Below are 22949 nucleotides of genomic sequence, written 5' to 3' on the forward strand. Positions count from 1 at the left end.
TTCAGGCCAAAGAGTTACATCTTGGTTTCATCAGACCAGAGAATCTTGTTTCTCATGGTCTGAGAGTCCTTTAGGTGCCTTTTTGGCAAACTCCAAGGAGGTTGTCATGTGCCTTTTACTGAGGAGTGGCTTCTATCTGGCCACTCTACCATAAAGGCCACTCACCTCCCTGACCAAGGCCCTTCTCCCACAATTGCTGTTTGGCCGGGCGGCCAGCTCTAGGAAGAGTCTTGGGGGTTCCAAACTTCTTCCATTTAAGAATGATGGAGGCCACTGTGTTCTTGGGGACCATTTGCACCCACTGTATATACTTATTTTTTTCCTATTGTGTTATTGACTGTACGCTTGTTTATTCCATTTGTAAATCTGTTGTTGTTTGTGTCGCACTGCTTTGCTTTATCTTGGCCAGGTCGCAGTTGTAAACCAGAACCTGTTCTCAACTGGCCTACCTGGTTAAATAACGCTGCAGTTTCTTTTTTTAAAGTAAAAATACTCCAGACATTTTGAATATTTCCCCAGAAGTATGTGCCTCAACATAAACCTGTCTTGGAGCTCTACGGACAACTCCTTCGAACTCAAGGCTTGGTGTTAGCTCTGATATGCACTGTCAACCGTGGGACCTTGTCTTTCCAAATCATGTTTTTTTAATAATTTTACAAAAAAGAAGACATGAGGCTGTAATCGCTGCCAAAGGTGCTTCAACAAAGTATTGAGTAAAGGGTCTGAATGCTTATGTAAATGTGATATATATATATATATATATAAAAAGTAACATTTAAATTAGCAAACATTGTCATTAAGGGGTATTTGTATCTAATCCATTTTTAGAATAAGGCTGTAACGTAACAAAAAGTGTGTGTATGTGTCTGGGGAGTGTCTCTCTCCAGTAAGTTCAAGTGTCAATTACTCAGGAAAAGCAACAGAAAAAGCAACTGTTCTTGTTTTGTCATTATGCGGTATTGTGTGTAGATTGATGAGGAAAATGTTTTATATAATACATGTTAGAATAAGGCTGTAATGTAACAAAATGTTGAATAAGTTAAGAGGTCTGAATACTTTCTGAATGCACTGTATATACAAAAGTATGTGTACACCGCTTCAAATGAGTGGTTTTTGCTATTTCAGTCAAGCCCATATCTGACAGGTGTATAAAATCGAGCATACAGCCATGCAATCTCCATAGACAAACATTGGCAGTAGAACGGCCTTACCTAAAAGCTCAGTGACTTTCAATGTGGCACCGTCATAGGATGCCACCTTTCCAACAAGTCAGTTTGTCAAATTTCTGCCCTGCTAGAGCTGCACCGGTTAACTGTAAGTGCTGTTATTGTGAAGTAATAAAATACTAATGCAAAAATACACCAGGAAAAATAGGTAGTGTATGTTGAACAAATACTTGTTCTGGTTAATTTGAGGTTCCAGCTGTCCATACCATATACCATATGAGCTCATGTTCTTAGCAGTTTACTACTGCAGTTTCACTAATCAGGCCCAATCAAGTCATGTCTGCAGTCCTGTGTATAGCATGTCATTATTGCCAGTTGTGTTGGTAGGTGGCTGGGACTGGTGGGGGTTTTGGGAATGTGTGTGTGTGTGTGCGCGCGAGTGTGTGCGTTTGTGCGCATGCACGAGGAAGCGTGTGTGTGGTGTGTGTGCGAGAATGCATGCATGTGCGTGTGTGTATGTGTCCAGGGGGGTCTCTCTCCAGTAAGTTCAAGTGTCAATTACACAGGAAAAGCAACAGAAATAGTCCACCCTTGTCAAATGGCTCACAGTTCCAGACTTCCTTTTCAATTATCATCTAGGTCTGCTATGCCATCTGTAAAAACGAAGCCATACTAGACTTGCAAGATTTGGCCTCTTTTTCTTAAAAATAAAATACTTTTTTTTTAAAACAGCTGCAGCCTGGATGACCTAGGCAGCTCTTAGGACAGAGAGAAGAAATAAAAAATGACAGAAAAAGAAAGCTCTGATTGTCTTTGTTTTCCCTAAGTGCAAAAGGACAATTTTTCTCTCTCCTGCCACGTATCAGCCGGCGGGGCGGCTCTGCCTTGGCGACTGCGGTGATGTATATTTTTTTTGCCATGGAGCGAGAGTGGTCCTTGTTTCTCTACTGACCTGCCTCAGTTCATCACTGTATCTGGTCCTCACACTGATCCTGCTTCCTGGGATCTGTCGGCCGCCCTGCTAGCTACCATGCATTTATACTTCACGCTGCACAGATGCTACTGCTTCTGCTACTGCTGCTGCTACTGCTGCTGGTGGTGCTGCTACTTCTGCTGGTGGTACTGCTGCTGGTGCTGTGTAACTTAGCCGTATAAATATAATATATAGCACGGACCTCCCAATTCAAGTCAACGATGGCATAATTGGTGGACTGGCAGCCATTGAGAGTGTACCCATGAGTTTACCAGTCAAATTGCCAGAGTTAGAGGTTCCAAGCCCTTTCTAGAGATTTTAATTTATTTGGACTGGGAAAGAACAGCCACCAGATACCATACCATCCACCTTCAACCAAATATGAGCAATATCAGCAACCCTTCAACACATATTCTGAGCTACAGTACAGCAGTAACAGACTCATCCATAACACTATGGCAACACTTAACTTACAGTGAATACTTGAATTATCTGAGTTCCAAAGTATGATATTCCCTGTACTGCACAGCGAACTGCAAGAAACTAAATACAAAAACCTAGAGCAACAAGCATGAACGGGCCATGTTATTAGTCCAGATACCTGTGATAAATGACCCTGACAGTGTTGTGCACTATCGGTAGGTACTGTAGGTGTTGCATGTGAATTCTGTTTGTCTGTGATTGATTATTAATGCCTTCTGTTCCGTCAGCGTGCCTAGAGACGCCACCCACTCTTTCCATCCTCCCAGTGAGGGGAATGCTGGATAATTAGACCTGGAACCGTAATTACATGTATTTATTTATCCGGCCAGGTGAGGGGAGTGGGCGAGGACTTTCCACCCAGTGCCCACCACTTCATCATGTGGTTTCATTTCAGTTATATTAGTACCAATCATTTATTTAAGTTATATTAGAATAAAAAGTTAATTCCGTTATTTAAGCAAAAGTAGCTTAAATATCAAATATGAGCGTTAATCCATTTTTAGGATTGAAAACATCCACTAGTAATTAGTAATAAAACCATACAGGTTCTTACCATAGTTGTGAGCGGCAAATAGTGAGAGAAAGAGAGAGAGAGAGAGAGAGAGAGAGAGAGAGAGAGAGAGAGAGAGAGAGAGAGAGAGAGAGCTTGTGGTCTAAATCGACTGCTTATAAACAAAGCTCTTGAAATGAAATTACATTTAATTCACTTAAGTAATCTGCAGGGGCACTTACATTAAATAACAATTATTTAATCAGCTGCGGGGAAATTAGGTGAACCCCTACTGACAATTTCAATTTCTGAAATCCTGCGTCAACATTTTGGGCTTGGGCGCTAGCATCTCGTTGCCTTCAGCGCACATCTGGTTACAATTCCAGACATATCGAACCATCAAGTCCTATCTTGCTAGGAGGTTATCCCTGGTTTACGCAAATCCAGTGTCTCTCACTAAATTGCTTCCCTAATTGTATAATTTGGTTTGAGTTGAATAAATTACGTTTAATTTATTCCTGCAAGAGGTATTCCTCGCCAGAATCTAAAAAGAGGATATTGGGAGGTCACAGTAATAAAAGGAGAACACTGGGAATACACTTCCTTGGTTGCTCTCCAATTTGCTGCTAACACACTAGCATGTGCATACATACACACACACACATACACACTAATGCATGAACTCATGCGCACACAAGGACACACACACACACACACACACACACACACACACACACACACACACACACACACACACACCCTCACTGCACTGTGACGAGGTTGAGCTCACACATTATTAGAGTGCAATGGAAGCCAGTTCCACTTTTAAGTTCAGTAAACTCTCTTTCAAAAAGGTTCTGACACAAAATGACAGGATAGGAGCGTTAAATCAACCTTACACACCAAACCAGACTTTTTCTTTTTCTGCCCTCATTCCTTTTTCTCTTTTTTTGCCCTAATGCATATTGGTGATCTCACAACGCGGCCTCTGTTCCCCCTATTTTAATGAAAAATACAGTACGCAGCTTGACAACAGACGTAATAGCTATAAATGTCGAGAGCCAGGCTAACCCACAGCAAAATGCCTGTAGTCCTCTGCTAAATACACCATATATATACTACCCGTAACATATTTGATTAACTAAACTGATCTTAGCTGAGGAAAAATACCCCATGTATTAATGAGAGAGAACCGTTGTCATCGTAAATAAAATGTTTGTCATATCTGCACCAGCTCCCATTCTCCCTATAATTACACGCCAATGTTTTTGAGGCCATCTTAAATCCTTCATCTTGCTCTGATGAGGCCACATCAAGACATTTGAAAGAGCACAGATCAAAGGAGAGTTGAGTATCTGGAAGAGGGACACAAGTCTATCATTATAGTTTAACCCTAGATGCACACAGAGCCATATAACAGACATCTACAGTATCATAAATAGCACATGTTCAGTACAATAGTAGCAGTGTACAATAAGCTGATGTGAACCAGGACCCAGTAGTGTAGAGAGAGCAAAAAATGAAAGCTTCTTCAATGTGAAATAAAGGACGGCTTATGCACACCACTATAATCAATTCCTGAATGGGAACAATGCCCTGTTTTTCCATCTAGCCCTTTAGCTAAATGCATTTTCCTTTTCAGCCTTCCCCTAGTCTCAATGTATTGTCTGTCTCTGTGTTATCTGTGTCCTGTGATATGAAGGATCCTTTTGAGAGGCCAGTTCTGAGGAAGGAGGACGTATCCTGGCAGGATGACAGAGGGGGCAGGAAGCTACAGTGTGGTTGGTACAATGGCTCTCACCACTAACTGTGTCACCTGTCACCTTGTGTCACTGCCATCGCCTGTCACTCCCGTGCTGTGTGTGGCTGTGTGTGACAGTGTGTGGCACTCCAACGGTGGGGATACGTGGCACAGGCACAATATCATCTCACCTGGGGGACAATGGAAGTCACAAGACAATGGGGGCCTTCCGTGGAAGGAGGTTGGGAATGCAATGACATCAACACATTCTGAGGGAGCTGTGACCTCGACCCGTGTGACACAAAAGGATCAGCGAGGCCACTGACAGTCAGAGTGGTAGGCTAAAGAGAAGGATGATTAGCCAAGTTCTTCCTCATTCATTTACCTGTCTCTTGTTATGTAGGTCTGCGCTCTTAGTATGGGTGGAATGTCTTACAGCCGATTGAGTGTGGGATAGAGGGTTGTTCATTGCCTGAGGTGATAAGTATGTTTAGGGGGAGAGAGAATGACGTTTGGCTTCCTAATTGCTGGCCTCGTTCGATTGAAAAATCTGCTTTGCAAATTCAATAGAGAATTATTCAGAGACTGTTGTAAATGCCATCATCTTTGTCGTCATCCCAAATAAATCCACAGCAACATTTTCTAATTTTCTTTGGCGTTCAAATACAATGACTTGTACTTGCCGGTCAAAGTCACAGGGCTTCATTGCAGTACACTAGTGATCTATCAGCTTGTGATGGATTGAGTAATAGTAAAATTGGTATGTAAAGAAATTCCATTACCAACATGTATTTTTCTTTACATACCAATTCACTATGATAAAATCATTTTTGATCAATATGATCATTTCTGTATGTATTTCTTACTTTAGTTTAGCCTTTAGCCATGTTATATAAACAAAATATATTAATTGAAATTAATATTGTACCTGAAAACCCCCAACAAAAAATGCCAAAACAAATAAAACCTGGTCAAAACCTGGTCTTATTTTGAGGAGTTTTGACCGATGTCACATCTATGTTAATATGGCAAAAATAATTGCTAGCTAGCTAACCAACAACTGTGAAGATGTATCTGAGACAAAAAGTGCTCATTGTGCAACTTTATGTTTTCAATAAACATTGGAGACTAAATATAGTTTACACAACTTTAATTTGTCCTAATGCTTTTCTGAGTTTTCAATTAGTAGGATTAGGTTTTTGGATATTTGGTTCACAGGAGGGATTGACTTCAGTCTTGCATGACTTCTGTCATATTAATTAATGTTTTGCTCAACTGTAAGGTTTGTTCAAATTTCTCATAGAATTTTCTATCTTACTATTGTTTGTTCTATCTCTCTCATTATTACAAAAAGGCCTACCATATTTGTAGTTAATTAAAAACAACTTTAAACTTTCTGCGATAGCCTAGAACTAGATAATTTAGACAATTTAATTGTTTAATCATGAAATATCGCGGCGGGAAAAATCATCCGCTATTGGAGAGTGAGAAAAAAGTTTTATGAGCGGACATTTTGCGCTGCTTTGGTGAAACTTAGCCATGTCTACATTTTTCTCTTGCATTCTGTAAATATAACATATTAATTGAAATAAGTTATAGCAAATAGGAATATAGGAATATAGGCAATTTACTCAGAATGTCACCCATGCACTGCCCTACTGTGCACTGCCCCACTGTGCACTGCCCTACTGTGCACTGCCCTACTGTGCACTACCCTACTGTGCACTGCCTGACTTCTCTCTTCTCTTAACTGCACGAGGCCAGTCAAGCTGAAAAGGGTTTATTATCGTCTGTCATATCAGGATGTCGTCACAATCGACGATGGCTGTCAATCATCCTCAACAGACAGCAAGATAACTGCCCAGAGGTAAACTCTGGCACAATTTGGTTTAATAGTCTGTGTGCCGTAAAGCTCTGTGGAAACGAGGACACACAAACCTCAATTCACCTCGCCCTGAAGGGAAACACACACGCACACAAACACACAGCCCTCACCGCTGACAGTTTTTCCCTCTCTGTACACTGTACACCATTCACTACCTGCACATGAGCTGATGGAAGCATTTCCAGAAGCAGAGAGAGTCCTACCCTTCAGTTTCTAGATGGTTTACAGCTGAGTGCACTGTCCTATTTTTCCAGTGGTTATATAGCCAGAAAAATCATAGTCATCGTCCAAAGATAATTCTAGTAGGAAAATAAATAAATGTGATCATGTTAGGGTGAATCTGTCTGGAAACAGAAAGCTCCTTTGTGACTACACAAAAATAAAAAAAGGTCAAGTATTGTGGAGATTCCATCCATACACACTCTTTCACAGCAGAATTTCAGCATATTTACTGTATTTCTATTAGAATCTGTCTACTACGCATCATCTCACACTCAGGGATTTTACAAAATAACCCATGGAGAGAAAGAGAGAGGGGGGGGGGGGGGGGGGGGGGCGGGAGAAGGAGAGCGAGAAGGAGAGAGAGGATATATTGAAGTGCTTCATGTTTACAATAGTCTGGGCTCCTGGTGGCTCTGTTCAATTTGTAAAGGTTAAATAATCCCTACAGAGCTCACTGAACCTAAAGTAACACAGTGGATGCAGGAAATCCAATGGACTGCATTTATTAGACTACTGGAGAGGCAGGCATGGTTCTATGCAGGCAGCGACGCAGACTAAACTCTTCCAGCCAGACACAGAAAAACCTACTGTACACCGGTACGTTGCACCATATTTTACTCACCAACACATCAATTCACCAAACACTCAGAGATAGACTGAAAGATTCTAGCCTACAGTACAATAGAGCACGTCGCACAACATCTTACTCAACATTGTGTCTTTGCCATAGACCTTAATGATGTCTGAGCGTAGTACACCAATCCTGCACCCCCATCGCCCAAATAGTCCCGACACTCAAATCAGATAACCAGAAAAACATGTTGCATCATTGGATGAGGTGTTACGAGGAAAGGAGGGTCACTTTCTCTAATGTCAAGGTAGCCTAGCGCCATGTCTTCAGTGAGCAACACAAATCACATTAACAAGGGGACTCTCTCTCACTGTGACAACACCTCGGCCACAGCCGCAAAGTTGAGTCTACTGAAGAGAGACAACTGAGTTAGCTGCCACCTAGTTTAAGTTTAATGAAGGAAAGGTTTGGGGCAATTTAGTCAATTTAGTCAATGTCTCATAGTCATATAGTCATAGAGGAGAGGCTTCCTGACATGATCTACTCAATAAGTGTGAAATGCGGTGATGTAGATGCAGTCCCAAATGATACCCTATTCCCTATATAGAGCACTACTTTCGACCCGAGTGAATAGGACTATGGTCAAAAGTAGTGTACTACATAGGGAATAGGGTGTCATTTGGTATGTAGACCTCTCCTTCACTCTGAGTCTGGAAGTGGTATCCAAGCTTTATCATCTCTGAGAACGAGGATATCTACTGTTTCCCAAAACCTAAAATTAACCAAAATAAGACAAACTTTTTCAGAGGGGAGGCTGTTGTGAAAAGTTGAATTTCACTTTAAGAAACAGAGTTGCGTGGGTGCTCGGCAAGCATGGCAACGAGACAGAGAAAGTTAGTTTAGCCCTGCTATAGGTCTTAATTGCCTAGTAACCTTGGACAAGTAAGTCCTCCAAATGAGGGAATAAAGAGAGAGAGAGAGGAAGAATTTCTTTCCCTCCCAACCGAGGACGAAGATAAATTTCATTTTGCTTAATTTGGATGATTAGGGTGTTTTCAGACAGGGGATAATGAATGGCACTTTATTGTATGAGGTCCTCCTCTAAACGACTGAAATAGGAGATCAAGCACTTTGGCCATGAGGCCGACACCTTCATCAGTCTTCTGAGTATAAACGCAGCCTTGCCAAATGACTTAACAGAGCTAATTAGAGCCAATAGAGTCCTGGATTGCTGATACAGTGGGAGGTGGGGAGGTGAGCAGAACGCCAGAAAAGCCATTCTGACCGAGAGAAGGAGGATTCAGATGGTAGGTGTACAGGTCGGCAGAAGAGCGATTCTGTCTGGGAGGAGGAGAATTTGGAGAGAGATGAGCAGGTTGGCAGAAGAGCCATTCAGGCCGAGAGAAGGAGGATTAGGAGGGCGGGGATCAGGTCAGCAGAAGAGCTATTCTAGCCAGGAGGGAGGCTATCTGAGGTGGACTGGTGAACGGAGAATGGGTCCTACATGATGGCCACCTGGGAACCTGATCTGGACCCCCAGTTCAGCACGACACAGGGTGAGATGACAATGGAGAGGGGGAAAAATTGATATATACTTAACAAAAATATAAACGCAACATTCAAAGATTGTACTGAGTTACAGTTCATAGAAGGAAATCAGTCAAATTAAATCAATTAATTAGGCCCTCATTTGTGACTTGTTTCAGGAAACTAAGCGTATGTCGTGCGCCACTACTTCACAGGAGAGCCATTTGAACGTACACTTTAAAAACAAATTAAAACAAAATGCGTTTTTTGGCAGAAATGTCTTCTGGAACTTGTGAACTTTCATTTGCCTTAATAACAAACTTGTATGCCATCTGTAAATATGAATACAATTGTTAAATTACAAGCTTAGTTGGTCTAGCCTTGGAAAAAGTCAGCAACCTTCCCGCTAGCCATTATTGGCTGAGATAATGAGTGGGCTGGACATGCCGAGAGATGAGTTCAGGTTGGTCTGCAATGTAGCACGCTTCTGTTTATATCATGAGCTGGTCAGTATGTGTAGGTAATCCTTTCTAACGCAGGTTTTTTGAAAGCTATCACATTTGCTGGCTGGCTCATTGGCTAAAGTTACCTGTATGATCTGTGTAGTTATATCATTCGTATCTCAGATTCATTTGCATTGCTAGGTAAAGCCTAATCTTAGCTAGCTAATATTGAACCTGCAGATTCATGCAGGGTAGTAACGTTATGAGTTGATTCATTGTTTAGCTAGCTAGCTACGTGTCTATACAAAAGACTCCACTACTATGCAAGTAACCATTTCAATAGAATGTTCATAATGTCACTGCAACAACTATAAATGTAACTGAAAATTTGCTCTGCCTATCTACACCAATTTCAGAGCACTCTCATCTGAGTGTGCCAGAGCGCAGAATAACTGGAAAATTTACGAACGCTCAACACCCGTTGAACATGGCCGCTGTCAATAAACGTTGGCAAAACAGCATAATAAAATTGTTGCCAACAGCACAGCTGCAGTCACCAATGCTCTGGATAACATAAAAACAGCCTAACCAGCTCTGCTAGGTTGAGTAAAATGGTCAGAGTGAGCTGTTCTCTCATTTGTGTCTGGAAGTAGCAAGCAAGCTAGCCAACTTTAGCCATTTAGCTTGGGTACCTGTTAGGTCAGAACGCTCGGATCAACCCTACTCCTCGGCCAGAGCGTCCAGTGAGCGCTCTAAATGCTCTGAGAGCAGAACGATCTGAATATACAAATGGACAATCTGACAACGCTCTGAGTTTACGAACGCCCAGAGCACACTCTGGCACTCCAGATTAAATTTACGACACACCCGTAATATAAATCAGCCTTCAGTCTTAAAATCTTTGGTTCTTTAGTACATGGCCTCACATGTGAATCCTTAAAGAGATGGGTAGGGCTAAGGCTTTAGATGGTATGAACGATGCTGAATGGGTGTAGACAAAGAAGATCTCTCCACTAGGTGTACACATTCAATGGCCATTTTCTCAAAAGTTAGGTTTACAAGTCAACTTTATTAACTTTCAAAGCAGAATTACTTTCCCGTTGTTCATCAAATGTAGTGTATGATATACAATTTTTGAGCTCCGAGTCTCTACTTCTATCCAATGTAAAAAACAACATTTAGAATTTTGGGCATTAATCAAATCAAATTTTGATTGTCACATACACATGGTTAGCAGATGTTAATGCGAGTGTAGCGAAATGCTTGTGCTTCTAGTTCCGACAATGCCGTAATAACCAACGGGTAATCTAACGTAACAATTTCACAACAACGACCTTACAAGTGTAAAGGGATGAAGAATATGTACATAAAGATATATGAATGAGTGATGGTACAGAACGGCATAGGCAAGATGCAGAAGATGGTATCGAGTACAGTATATACATATGAGATGAGTAATGTAGGGTATATAAACATAAAGTGGCATAGTTTAAAGTGGCTAGTGATACATATATTACATAAAGATGGCAAGATGCAGTAGATGGTATGGAGTACAGTATATACATATGAGATGAGTAATGTAGGGTATGTAAACATTATATTAAGTGGCATTGTTTAAAGTGGCTAGTGACACATTTTTACATCCATTTTTCCATTATTAAAGTGGCTGGAGTTGAGTCAGTATGTTAGCAGCAGCCACTCAATGTTAGTGGTGGCTGTTTAACAGTCTGATGGCCTTGAGATAGAAGCTGTTTTTCAGTCTCTCGGTCCCTGCTTTGATATACCTGTACTGACCTCGCCTTCTGGATGATAGCGGGGTGAACAGGCAGTGGCTCGGGTGGTTTGGTTGTTGTCCTTGAGGATCTTTATGGCCTTCCTGTGACATCGGGTGGTGTAGGTGGTTTGCCCCCGGTGATGAGTTGTGCAGACCTCACTACCCACTGGAGAGCCTGACGGTTGTGGGCGGAGCAGATGTCGTACCAGGCGGTGATACAGCCCGACAGGATGCTCTCGATTGTGCATCTGTAAAAGTTTGTGAGTGCTTTTGGTGACAACCCAAATTTCTTCAGCCTCCTGAGGTTGAAGAGGCGCTGCTGCGCCTTCTTCACCACGCTGTCTGTGTGCGTCGACCAATTCAGTTTGTCCGTGATGTGTACGCTGAGTAACTTAAAACTTACTACCCTATCCACTACTGTCCTGTCGATGTGGATAGGGGGGTGGTCCCTCTGCTGTTTCCTGAAGTCCACAATCATCTCCTTTGTTTTGTTGACTGTGAGGTTGAGTGTGAGGTTTTTTTCCTGACACCACACTCCGAGGGCCCTCACCTCCTCCCTGTAGGCCGTCGCAGTCGTGGGTGTCATGGCCACGCAGTCGTGGGTGAACAGGGAGTACAGGAGAGGGCTCAGAACGCACCCTTATGGGGCCCCAGTGTTGAGGATCAGCGAAGTGGAGATGTTGTTACCTACCCTCACCACCTGGGGGCAGCCCGTCAGGAAATCCAGTACCCAGTTGCAGTGTGGGGTCGAAACCCAGGGTCTCGAGCTTGATGACGAGTTTGGAGGGTACTATGGTGTTAAATGCTGAGCTGTATTCGATGAACAGCATTCTTACATTGGTATTCCTCTTGTCCAGATGGGTTAGGGCAGTGTGCAGTGTGGGTGCGATTGCGTCGTCTGTGGACCTATTGGGGTGGTAAGCAAATTGGAGTGGGTCTAGGGTGTCAGGTAGAGTGGAGGTTATATGGTCCTTGACTAGTCTCTCAAAGCAATTCATGATGACGGAAGTGAGTGCTATGGGGCGGTAGTGGTTTAGCTCAGTTACCTTAACTTTCTTGGGAACAGGAAAAATGGTGGCCCTCTTGAAGCATGTGGGAACAGCAGACTGGAATAAGGGTTAATTGAATATACCTGTAAACACACCGGTCTGCGCATGCTCTGAGGATGCGGCTGGGGATGCCATCTGGGCCTGCAGTGAAGGAGAGTCCGCAGGTGTTGGTAGCGGACCGTGTCAGTGGCACTGTATTGTCCTCAAAGCGAGGGGGCTGGTTTTCTTTTTGTAATCCGTGATTGACTGTAGACCCTGCCACATACCTCTTGTGTCTGAGCCGTTGAATTCCGACTCTCCTTTGTCTCTATACTGACGCTAAGCTTGTTTGATTGCCTTGCGGAGGGAATAGCTACACTGTTTGTATTCGGTCATGTTTCCGGTCACCTTGCCCTGGTTAAAAGCAGTGGTTTGAGCTTTCAGTTTCGCGCGAATGCTGCCCACAATCCACGGTTTCTGGTTTGGGAATGTTTTAACAGTTGCTGTGGGTACGACATCGCCGATGCACTTGCTAATAAACTCCCTCACCGAATCAGCGTATTCGTCAATGTTGTTGTTTGACGCAATGTGGAACATATCCCAATCCACGTGATCGAAGCAATCTTGAAGCGTGGAATCAGATTGGTTGGACCAGCGTTGAACAGACCTGAGCGAGGGAGCTTCCTGTTTTAGTCTCTGTCTATAGGCAAGGAGCAACAAAATGGAGTCGGTCAGCTTTTCCAAAAGGAGGGCGGGGGTTAGCCTTATTTGCGTCGCGGAAGTTAGAATAACAATGATCCAGGGTTTTACCAGCCCTGGTAGCACAATCAAAATGCTGACAGAATTTAGGGAGTCTTGTTTTCAGATTAGCCTTGTTAAAATCCCCAGCTACAATGGATGCAGCCTCAGGATATGTGGTTTACAGTTTACATAGAGTCAAATAAAGTTCGTTCAGGGCCATCGATGTGTCTGCTTTGAGGGGAATATATGCGGCTGTGATTATAATCGAAGAGAATTCTCTTGGTAGATAATGCGGTCGACATTTGATTGTGAGGAATTCTAAGTCAGGTGAACAGAAGTACTTGAGTTCCTGTATGTTGTTATGATCACACCACGTCTTGTTAATCATAAGACATAAGGTTTCCGTAAAGCAAAGAACGTTACAGTCTCTGATGTCTCTCTGGAATGCTACCCTTGCTGGGATTTCATCAACCTTGTTGTAAAGAGACTGGACATTGGCGAGTAGTATGCTCGGGAGTGGTGCGCAATGTGCCCGTCTCCGGAGCCTGACCAGAAGACCGCTTCGTCTGCCCCTTTTACGGCGTTGTTGTTTTTTTTCGCCGGCTGGGATCCGATCCATTGTTCTGGGTGGTGGGCAAAACAGAGGATCCGCTTCGGGAAAGTCGTATTCCTGGTCGTAATGATGGTGAGTTGATATTGCCCTTATATCCAGTAGTTCCTGCCGACTGTTTGTAATAAAACCAAAGATTACCTGGGGTGCCAATGTAAGAAACCCACGTAAAAAAACAAAATACTGCATAGTTTCCAAAGAAGGTCCGGCTCCGACAGAAATAAGCCCACCCACCTGAGAGCCAGGCCTACCCACTGGGGAGCCAGTCCCAGCCAATCAGAATTCGTTTTTACACAGAAAAGGGCTTTATTACAGACAGAAATACTCCTCAGCAACCCTCCTCAGACGATCCAGCAGGTGAAGAAGCCGTTTGTGGAGTTCCTAGGCTGGCTTGGTTACATGTGGTTGTGAGGCCAGTTGGACGTACTGCCAAATTCTCTAAAATTATGTTGGAGGTGGCTTTTGGTAGAGAAATTAACATTACATTCTCTGGCAACAACTCTGTTGGACATTCCTGCAGTCAGCGTGCCAGTTGCACGCTCCCTCAAAACTTGAGACATCTGTGGCATTGTGTTGTGTGACAAAACTGCACATTTTAGAGTGGCCTTTTATTGTCCACAGCATAAGGTTCACCTGTGTAATGATTATGCTGTTTAATCAGCTTCTTGATATGCCACACCTGTCAGCTGGATAATTATCTTGGCAAAGGAGAAATGCTCACTAATAGAAATGTAAACTAATTTGAGCACAACATTTGATAGAAATAAGCTTTTTGTGTGTATGAAACATTTCTGGGATTTTTTTATATCAGCTTGAAACATGGGACCAACACTTTACATATTGCTTTTCTATTTTTGTTCAGTGTATAAACAGTGCTTTTGGAAAGTATTCAGACCCCTTGACTTTAACCAAATGTTGTTATGTTACAGCCTTATTCTAAAATGGATGAACAAACAAAAATCCTAAGCAATCTACACACAATACCCCATAATGACAAAGCAAAAAACAGGTTTTTAGACATTTTTGCAAGTATATAAAAAAAATCTAATTTGAAATGCCTTATTTAAATAAGTATTCATACCCGTTGCTATGAGAATTGAAATTAAGCTCAGGTGCATCCTGGTTCCATTGACCATCCTAGAGATGTTTCTACAATTTGTTTGGAGTCCACCTGTGGTCAATTCAATTGATTGGACATGATTTAGAAAGGCACACACCTGTCTATATAAGGTCCCCCAGTGCATGTCCAAGCAGAAACCAAGCCATGAGATCGAAGGAATTGTCCGTAGAGCTCAGAGACAGGATTGTGTCCAGGCACAGATCTGTGAAATCTGGCACCATCCCTTCGGTGAAGCACGGTGGTGGCAGCATCATGTTGTGGGGATGTTTTTCAGCGGCAAGGACTAGAAGACTAGTAGTCAGGATCGAGTCAAAGATGAACGGAGCAAAGTACAGAGAGATCCTTGATGAAAACCTGCTCCAGAGCACTCAGGACATGAGACTGGGGCAAAGGATCACCTTCCAACAGGACAATGACCCTAAGGACAAAGTCAAGACAATGCAGGAGTGGCTTCGGGACACCTCTCTGAATGTCCATGAGTGGCACAGCCAGAACACAGACATCTCTGGAGAGACCTGAAAATAGCTGTGCTGGAACGCTCCCCATCCAACCTGATAGAACTTGAGAGGATCTGCAGAGAAGAATGGGAGTTTCTCAACAAAGTACTGAGTACTTCAACAAAGTGCTTCAACAAAGTACTGAGTAAAGGGTCTGAATACTTATGTAAATGTGATATTTCAACAACAAAACATATATAAATTAGCAAACATTTTTGCTTTATCATTATGGGCTATGTGTAGATTGATGAGGAAAATGTTTTTTTTTAAGCAATTTTAGAATAAGGCTGTAACCAAACAAATTGTGAAATAAGTCAAGGGGTCTGAATAATTTCCGAAGGCACTGTAAATATAATATTATTATTTATTTTTTATATAAATTAGCAAACATTTCAAAAAAACTGTTTTTTTCTTTGTCATTATGGGGTATTGTGTATAGACTTTTATGTATAAAAAAACAACAATTTAATCAACTTTAGAAGAGGGCTGTAACATAACAAAATGTGGAAAAAGTCAAGGGGTCTGAATACATTCTGAAAGCACTGTGTATATATATATATATATATATAGAGAGAGAGAGCGAGAGAGACAAAAGGGGGGGATGCAATGGTTTTCCCGAAGTCTGTCATGGTATTTTCCTGCATTCCGTGTTCACCTTGAACCACATGACCTCCCCAGCACCACTAATTTCCCCCGAACCTCTACCCTTCCTCTCCAGTGCGTTAATGCAGGCGCACAGGTCACAGAGCGCAAGATGGGGCCAGACCAAGAGGAAGGACACCTATTTTAGTCTTACACACATCCGCATACACCCACACTCACACACAAAATAAAAGTAAAAATGTGTGAATCATCATAAAATAATCCACAAGGATATGTCGTTTGAAAAATAAATAGAATCCTTGGTAAATTTTTTTAATATATTATTTTTACATTTTTATGTTATATTGCATATGAGAAACTAAATGAATGAATTGAACATTATGGATACATTTGATCACTGCCGGGTAAGAAAGTCATATACAATACATGGTTTCATAAATTGCGTATCATGTGTAACTTAAATGTGGATGATACTTATCCGGTACGTATTTGATCCCCAGTCAGTCACCCATGTGTAGTTAGCTATCCATCTCAGAGAACTAGCTAGCTGCAGTGTTGCCGTCAACCCCTTTCCCTTCCTGTCCCTACTCATTCAGATCTGCCCGCATAAACGCTTTAACATGCCCATTTACAACTGGAATGATTCTGCATAGAGTTGAATATCTAAAACCTATCAGGGGCTCTATTGAGGGCTCTCACTCCCTTCGCCTGTTTGCTCATCACTGTGGGTGATGAGAGCGAATGAATATCAGCAAATTGTCTTTCAGAAGATAAAACTTCAGTTCAAAGTAATGGGGTCTACGCCGGGTGTATGATGAGAATGACAACTATGAAAATTGAATATGATTTCCTGGCACGCTATGGACAAAGGACGATGGGGATGGAAAAAATTAGCTGCATTATGGGTAAACAGTAGGGAGGGAGTAGATGGGCATATGGGGTGTGGGAAGATCGGTGATTAATCAGTATAACATGAGTGACGCAATTCAGTAGGGTGTTCATGAGAGTGGACCTGGTAGTATGAGAAAGGAGGAGGACTGAAGTCATTGGTTCTGGGTGAGCAGTGATTCATTGGACCGGGGGGGATCCTGTACGCCTGTACACACATACATTCCTCTATACGTTTCATACATTCCTCTATACGTTTCATACATTCCTCTATACGTTTCATACATTCCTCTATACATTCCTCTATACGTGTCATACATTCCTCTATACATTCCTCTATACGTTTCATACATTCCTCTATACGTTTCATACATTCCTCTATACGTTTCATACATTCCTCTATACGTTTCATACATTCCTCTATACGTTTCATACATTCCTCTATATGTTTCATACATTCCTCTATATGTTTCATACATATGTATGAGGGGAGCCAGGCCCAGGGCATATGAACAGGCCTGCAGCTTGTGTCCAGGGGTTGCTACTCTTTAATGGGAGCAGAGCAGCGCAGCGCCCCTATTACCCATTCCATCTGGACCTGGTGGAGTTCTGAGAGAGTGTGTGTGTGTGTGTGTGTGTGTGTTATGCTGCCTGGGCTCCATTTCTCCTGCCCTCTGGCTAATTGAATGGATAGTCTGTTTCCAATTTTCACTACCTCTAATATCTAAGGACACCCCCCCCCCACACCCTTAACTCCCCAAACAGTGACTCTTTGTTGACCCCCAGTTAGCGAGCATGCTCACAGACCTAGCTTAATTAGCCCGCCAATCCCTTAAATATGGTAGCATGTATCACACACACGTACGCACACAAACACACAGACACGCACAAACACACATTTCATTAACTGGGCTACTGTAAATCTCTGTGGAGGGTGCTGACAGAGGAGAGGAGGAGGGGGGCCAGACTGACTGGGAGCTGGCGTCTGGTGACATCGAGTCTCCTTTTAATGAGGTGGGGCCACACACCCATTCTAAACAAGTACAATGACTGCGCAGGTGTGTGTGTGCGCGTGAGGGTGCACATGTGTATATGTTCCCTTTGTAGTCCACAGTTGCACCAAATTATCCCTCAGTAAATCAAATCTTGTTCAACATCTAAAACTAAATCTACTTCTATCACAACACTGTTACCCCGGAGACTGTTTTATATCATTACCATAAATACTGACAGGTGAAACAGAGATCCATGTTTTCACTGTTTATCCTTATTGTTGTTGGCCGGATTGAACCAATAGAAATAGAGAAAGACAACAGGGAACACTTTGTGCTTTAGCACTTCTTTCAAAATTGTTCCACACTAATGGGCACTAAAAAGCCATTATTTTATTTTTTTTAATATTTAAAAAAACAATAATACAGAAAAACAATAACAACAACAATAATCACCATCCTTATTCCCAACTTCATTGCTGAGATGTATTTAAAGGTGCAATATGCAGAAAACATAAACATTCTAGCAAACAGTTCGCCTAATTTCAGTTTAGGTGACAAAACAAGCAAGTATAGTATAGAGAATCATTGTGCCATCTAAACCACAGTGAAATATATTTTCCCAAAATATAACAAAAAATACAGTATTTTCAGCTGTTTGAAACTGGTGTACAGATACAAAAGTAAAATCCGCAAAAAAAGAAGCTGGAGAATGGGAAGCATAGAAATAGAGCAAATAGAGCAGATGCACCACTTCTTAGACTTGCTTTCAATGAGAATGACAGACCTATAACTGAGATTTCTATGTGAATTTGGTCGGGTCACCCAAAAATGTACATATTGCAGCTTTAATTAGGGCCTGTATAATTCCAATTCCACCTAGCAGTGAACTCCCATAGCTTTACCCTGCTAAATGTGACAATTCCCTACTGTTGGAGCTGAGGCTGAGGCTGATTGCGTTGTGGCTCTAGTTGTTTTGTTATTAGTGGTGGTTAGGGAGAAAGAACTGAGAGCAAACACAAACACAGGCACACACACATGCATGTACAAACTTAACACACACACAAATATACACACACTCTGAGAGCAATGTGCCATGGGCAGCTGCTGGCTGACCTTTGACATCAACCCTTCCTGTGACTGACACTAAGAGATCAAACCTGCCATCAAAACACACCCAGACAAGTTGCACAGGTGTGAGGAGAAAACGAATAGCCACTTGCGTGTGTGTGTGTGTGTGTGTGTGTGTGTGTGTGTGTGTGTGTGTGTGTGTGTGTGTGTGTGTGCATGTGTGCGTGCAGAGACTAAATGTATAAATAAACAACAAAACTTGTACACTTCTATCTAAAATATGTCCCTTTCAAGGGACATAATAAACCATAATAAAACAAACTACCCATTAACCTCTCCTACAAAACAATAGGTCAACATAGCTTCTTGGTTTCTAACAAACCCACCTTGGGACTTTTCACATCTATAGCTATGCGTTCAAAACGACAGCTGATTCAAATAATCAAAGCTTGATCAGCTGTGTAGTACTAAGGCAAAAAATAAAATGTGCCTCCCTTGGGATCCCCAGGACTGAGTTTGGGATACACAGCTTGGCCAACCAGACCACCAGAGCCAGCAGACAGGCCAGGAATGCTTACTGTGGGGTGGGCAGCAGGGGTGTTGGGGAAAAGATGACAGAGGTGTGAGCGGAGGAGAGATCAATCTGAGATCTGAGATCTGAGATCAATACAACACAATGTAACATGAATATTTCTACCTCTCTCACAGTCTCTGGCTCCAGGTGGGACAGATCTAAGCCTTGGTGCTCATCTCATGTCACACACACGTACGCACACACACACACACACACACACACACACACACACACACACACACACACACACACACACACACACACACACACACACACACACACACACACACACACACACACACACACACACACACAACTAGAGCATGGGCGAAGGCCCTGTGCGAGAGTCATGTGCAGCCAATGGAGTGGAGCAAATCCCATTCCATCTCCAAAGCGCCTCCTCCCCTATGTTCTCTAGGTGGAGCAATGATCAGACCGAACACAAGCGAGGAGAATCGATGTTCCATCGCGGTTCCATTTGTTTCATACTGTCGCCATCTAGGATAATCTATTCTACACAGCCTCCTCTCTAGACAGTGCAGTGACGGTGAAAAGAGCTCGGGTCCTGAGGTTAGACAGAAATACCACAGGGAACATGACATGGGATAACTGAAATTACAGAGGGGCATTCTAATAGATTTTTTATCCATGCATGGAAGCTTAGTGCATACCAGTGGAGGCTGTTGAGGGGAGGACGGCTCATAATAGGACGGCTTATAATAAACCATGTGTTTGATGTCTTTGATACCATTCCACCTATTCTGTTCCAGCGATTACCACGAGCCCGTCCTCCCCAGTTAAGGTCCCACCAACCTCCTGTGGTGCACACGATGCACACCGCAGGTTTTCCATTAGGGAAATGTGACACCGGACATTTGACTAAATTCCTCCTGAATTCTGAAGTGCACTTTGAAGTTGTTAGAATAACTGTCCACATTAACTTTTCCTCAGCCAGCAAGACGAGTGACAAACAGCAAAATCACTAGTCTATGTCAATCTACTATCCCCCATAGTCGAAAAGTTTGCCTATTCTATTGGTCAGCTTGTCGAGAAAGAAATAGCCTATTCCAAACAGACTCTGGAACAAATTCATACAACCCGTAGGCCTAGATTACATAACAAATAAAAAAAACTGTAAAAAGCAATGAGTCGGATCAACAGATCAGAACGTTTCGCAAATGTTTTTGATAAAGTATTATTTCTTCACATTATAAGAGCAGCAATGCGCACAAGGCAGTAGGCTACATGCGAATGTTCGTTCCATAATGCAATTAGGAAAAAAACTGTTGTCAAAAGCTGACCGCACATGCTAGCAGTTTCATGTGACAAAATATCCATTAGAAATGTAGAAAGAAGGGAGATCTAATGTGAAACAACTAGCATGGATTGCTATTGCTAATTTGACTAGGCCATTTGGCTAATGGACATTGAAAGAATGATGATATAAAATAATTGCCTCCACAGATATGGTCTGAATTTGGCTAGGCTACTTTGAAGCAAGACATGCCTCATAATACGTAGTAAAACCTTCAGGTTTCAAACCATTAAGAATATGTGTTCAAAATGCATACTGCCTCCAGCTCATTGCAAAGTGCTGTGTGACGTTGATGAAGCCTGCCTTCTGTTGCTTATGTTTGCTGTTTGAGATAATGTAGCAGCAGCTCTCATGCTGTCTGACACATTTTCCGTTCAGGCTCCAGCGTTGTCTGGGTTTGGCTGGGGTAGGCCATCATCGTAAATAAGAATTTGTTCTTCGCTGACTTTCCTAGGTAAATTAAGGTTAAATTAAAAATGTTATTAAATAAACCAGATGCATAATTGAATAGGCAAAAAAAATGTTTTTTCGCAATGCCATTTTTTTCTCTCTGACAATTGGCCGGGACCAATTTTAATAATCAAATTTTCTAAAAACAAAAATGGCCAAAACCCGGCTATTACTGGCATATGGAAACCCTGGCAAACCGTGACAAACGCCATTTTATTTTCTATTGTATTCTGTCCCCTATTGATTCTAGGTTTAACAGTCCAGATAGGTCCATCATTTGTTAGCACCATCATAGGTGGCCATCCAACAACACCAACCCTCCTGCCTGACATGGCTGTGATTGATACAGACCACACTACCTGTTATACCACTGCCCCCACGCTCCACACCATGGGACCCCACCTCTCTTCATCTATGCCTCAATTCAGACAGTAGAGAAACGATAGCCCATAGAGGGGGGGAGAATCCCTTAATCACACTGTAGTCTGGCAGGGGAGACAGGGGAAAGGGAGAAGGATGAGGAGAGGGGAGAAAGGTGAGGGGAGAAAGGTGAGGGGTGAGGGAAGCGGGAGCAGGGGAGAGAGGGAGGTTTGGTAGATCATACCTTTGAGAGAGTAGAGTGTTTTGAATATCAAATTACTCTCTCCTTTGCCTTGATGAGATTCAAGCCCCTGTTCATGCCAACCTCATGTTTCTGGTTTAATATATCATGTGGGCTTTAAACTGACTCATCATCAACAGCATCAACTTCAGGGTAGTGATATCATCACGACAATGAGACATCATGTCAGATCTCCGGTTGGCCAATTAGAGTGTGAAGTAAATCTGGTCAATTCTAACACATCCGCCTCCCTTCCATGACACCAGGGTCCTTGTGGGACCAGGCTCACCCTTGTAAGGAGGGCCTGTCAAAATGTCAAAGTCAATCAATACCAGAAGCTAAAGGTCAGCTGTGCGTCTCTAAGCACCATTCAATACTTCATTATGGAAGGGGAGTGCAGTGTGATAAAGTATGGTGTCAAATCAGCCTGTAAAGTCTATTGTGCGCGAGATGCCGCTGTCGAGCAAGATGAAACATCACTGAGCAAGCAACCACAGAGCCGAGAAAGCAGAGGATGAGTCCTGCGAGTGCACAGGCAGCATGGCCGTGCAAATTCAACTTGAGTTGCAAGCATGACTTTGAGCGAGCAGAACAACCATCAGAACACACGCAAAATATTATTATGAGAGCAGAGATTTTTGCGGGGGTTGTGCAGAGATACCACATGACAAGGCTCAGAAGTTACTGCGCTCTCACAAATACAACACATCCCCATATGGATTTATCCTCTCACACCAAAAGATCTTGCTCTGGCAACTGTAATCTTTTACTGTAATTTAATTACAGGTGAAAATTCTTGCCATTGAACATGGTCTTCACTAGTTAACGCAGCCACAAAGTTATAATTATTATTAATTATGAATTTATCTTCTTAAAATCTGATTTAAAACCTAACCCTAACCTTAACCCCACTACTAACCTTCTGCCTAAACCTAACCTTAAAATAATACAAAAAAGCAAATGTTGGTTTTCATGATTTTTTACGATAAGGACAATTCTGACTTTGTGGGTGTGTTGTCTAGTGGAAACTGGATTTTGACAGTGAAAGGCAAGGTGATGGTGGTGCTGAATTAGGGACGATGGTCGACGATAAAAAGGTACGTTTTTCAGTAGAGAACCTACCCAACCAACTAATCAACGATGATTTAAATCTTGAAACTGAAGTAGGTACAGTAGCTAGTTAT

The 22949-nt window shown here is 42.4% G+C and overlaps 1 protein-coding gene across 4 annotated transcripts in view; it reads right to left on the minus strand.

Annotated features, from left to right (window-relative positions):
- trps1 (trichorhinophalangeal syndrome I) overlaps nucleotides 1-22949 on the minus strand; it is a 191632-nt gene that overhangs the window by 21425 nt on the left and 147258 nt on the right. The gene's annotated exons all lie outside the window — the stretch shown is intronic.

The sequence above is a fragment of the Oncorhynchus mykiss genome, chromosome 32 (assembly GCF_013265735.2).
Source record: "Oncorhynchus mykiss isolate Arlee chromosome 32, USDA_OmykA_1.1, whole genome shotgun sequence".
In the NCBI taxonomy this organism is placed as follows: domain Eukaryota; kingdom Metazoa; phylum Chordata; class Actinopteri; order Salmoniformes; family Salmonidae; genus Oncorhynchus; species Oncorhynchus mykiss.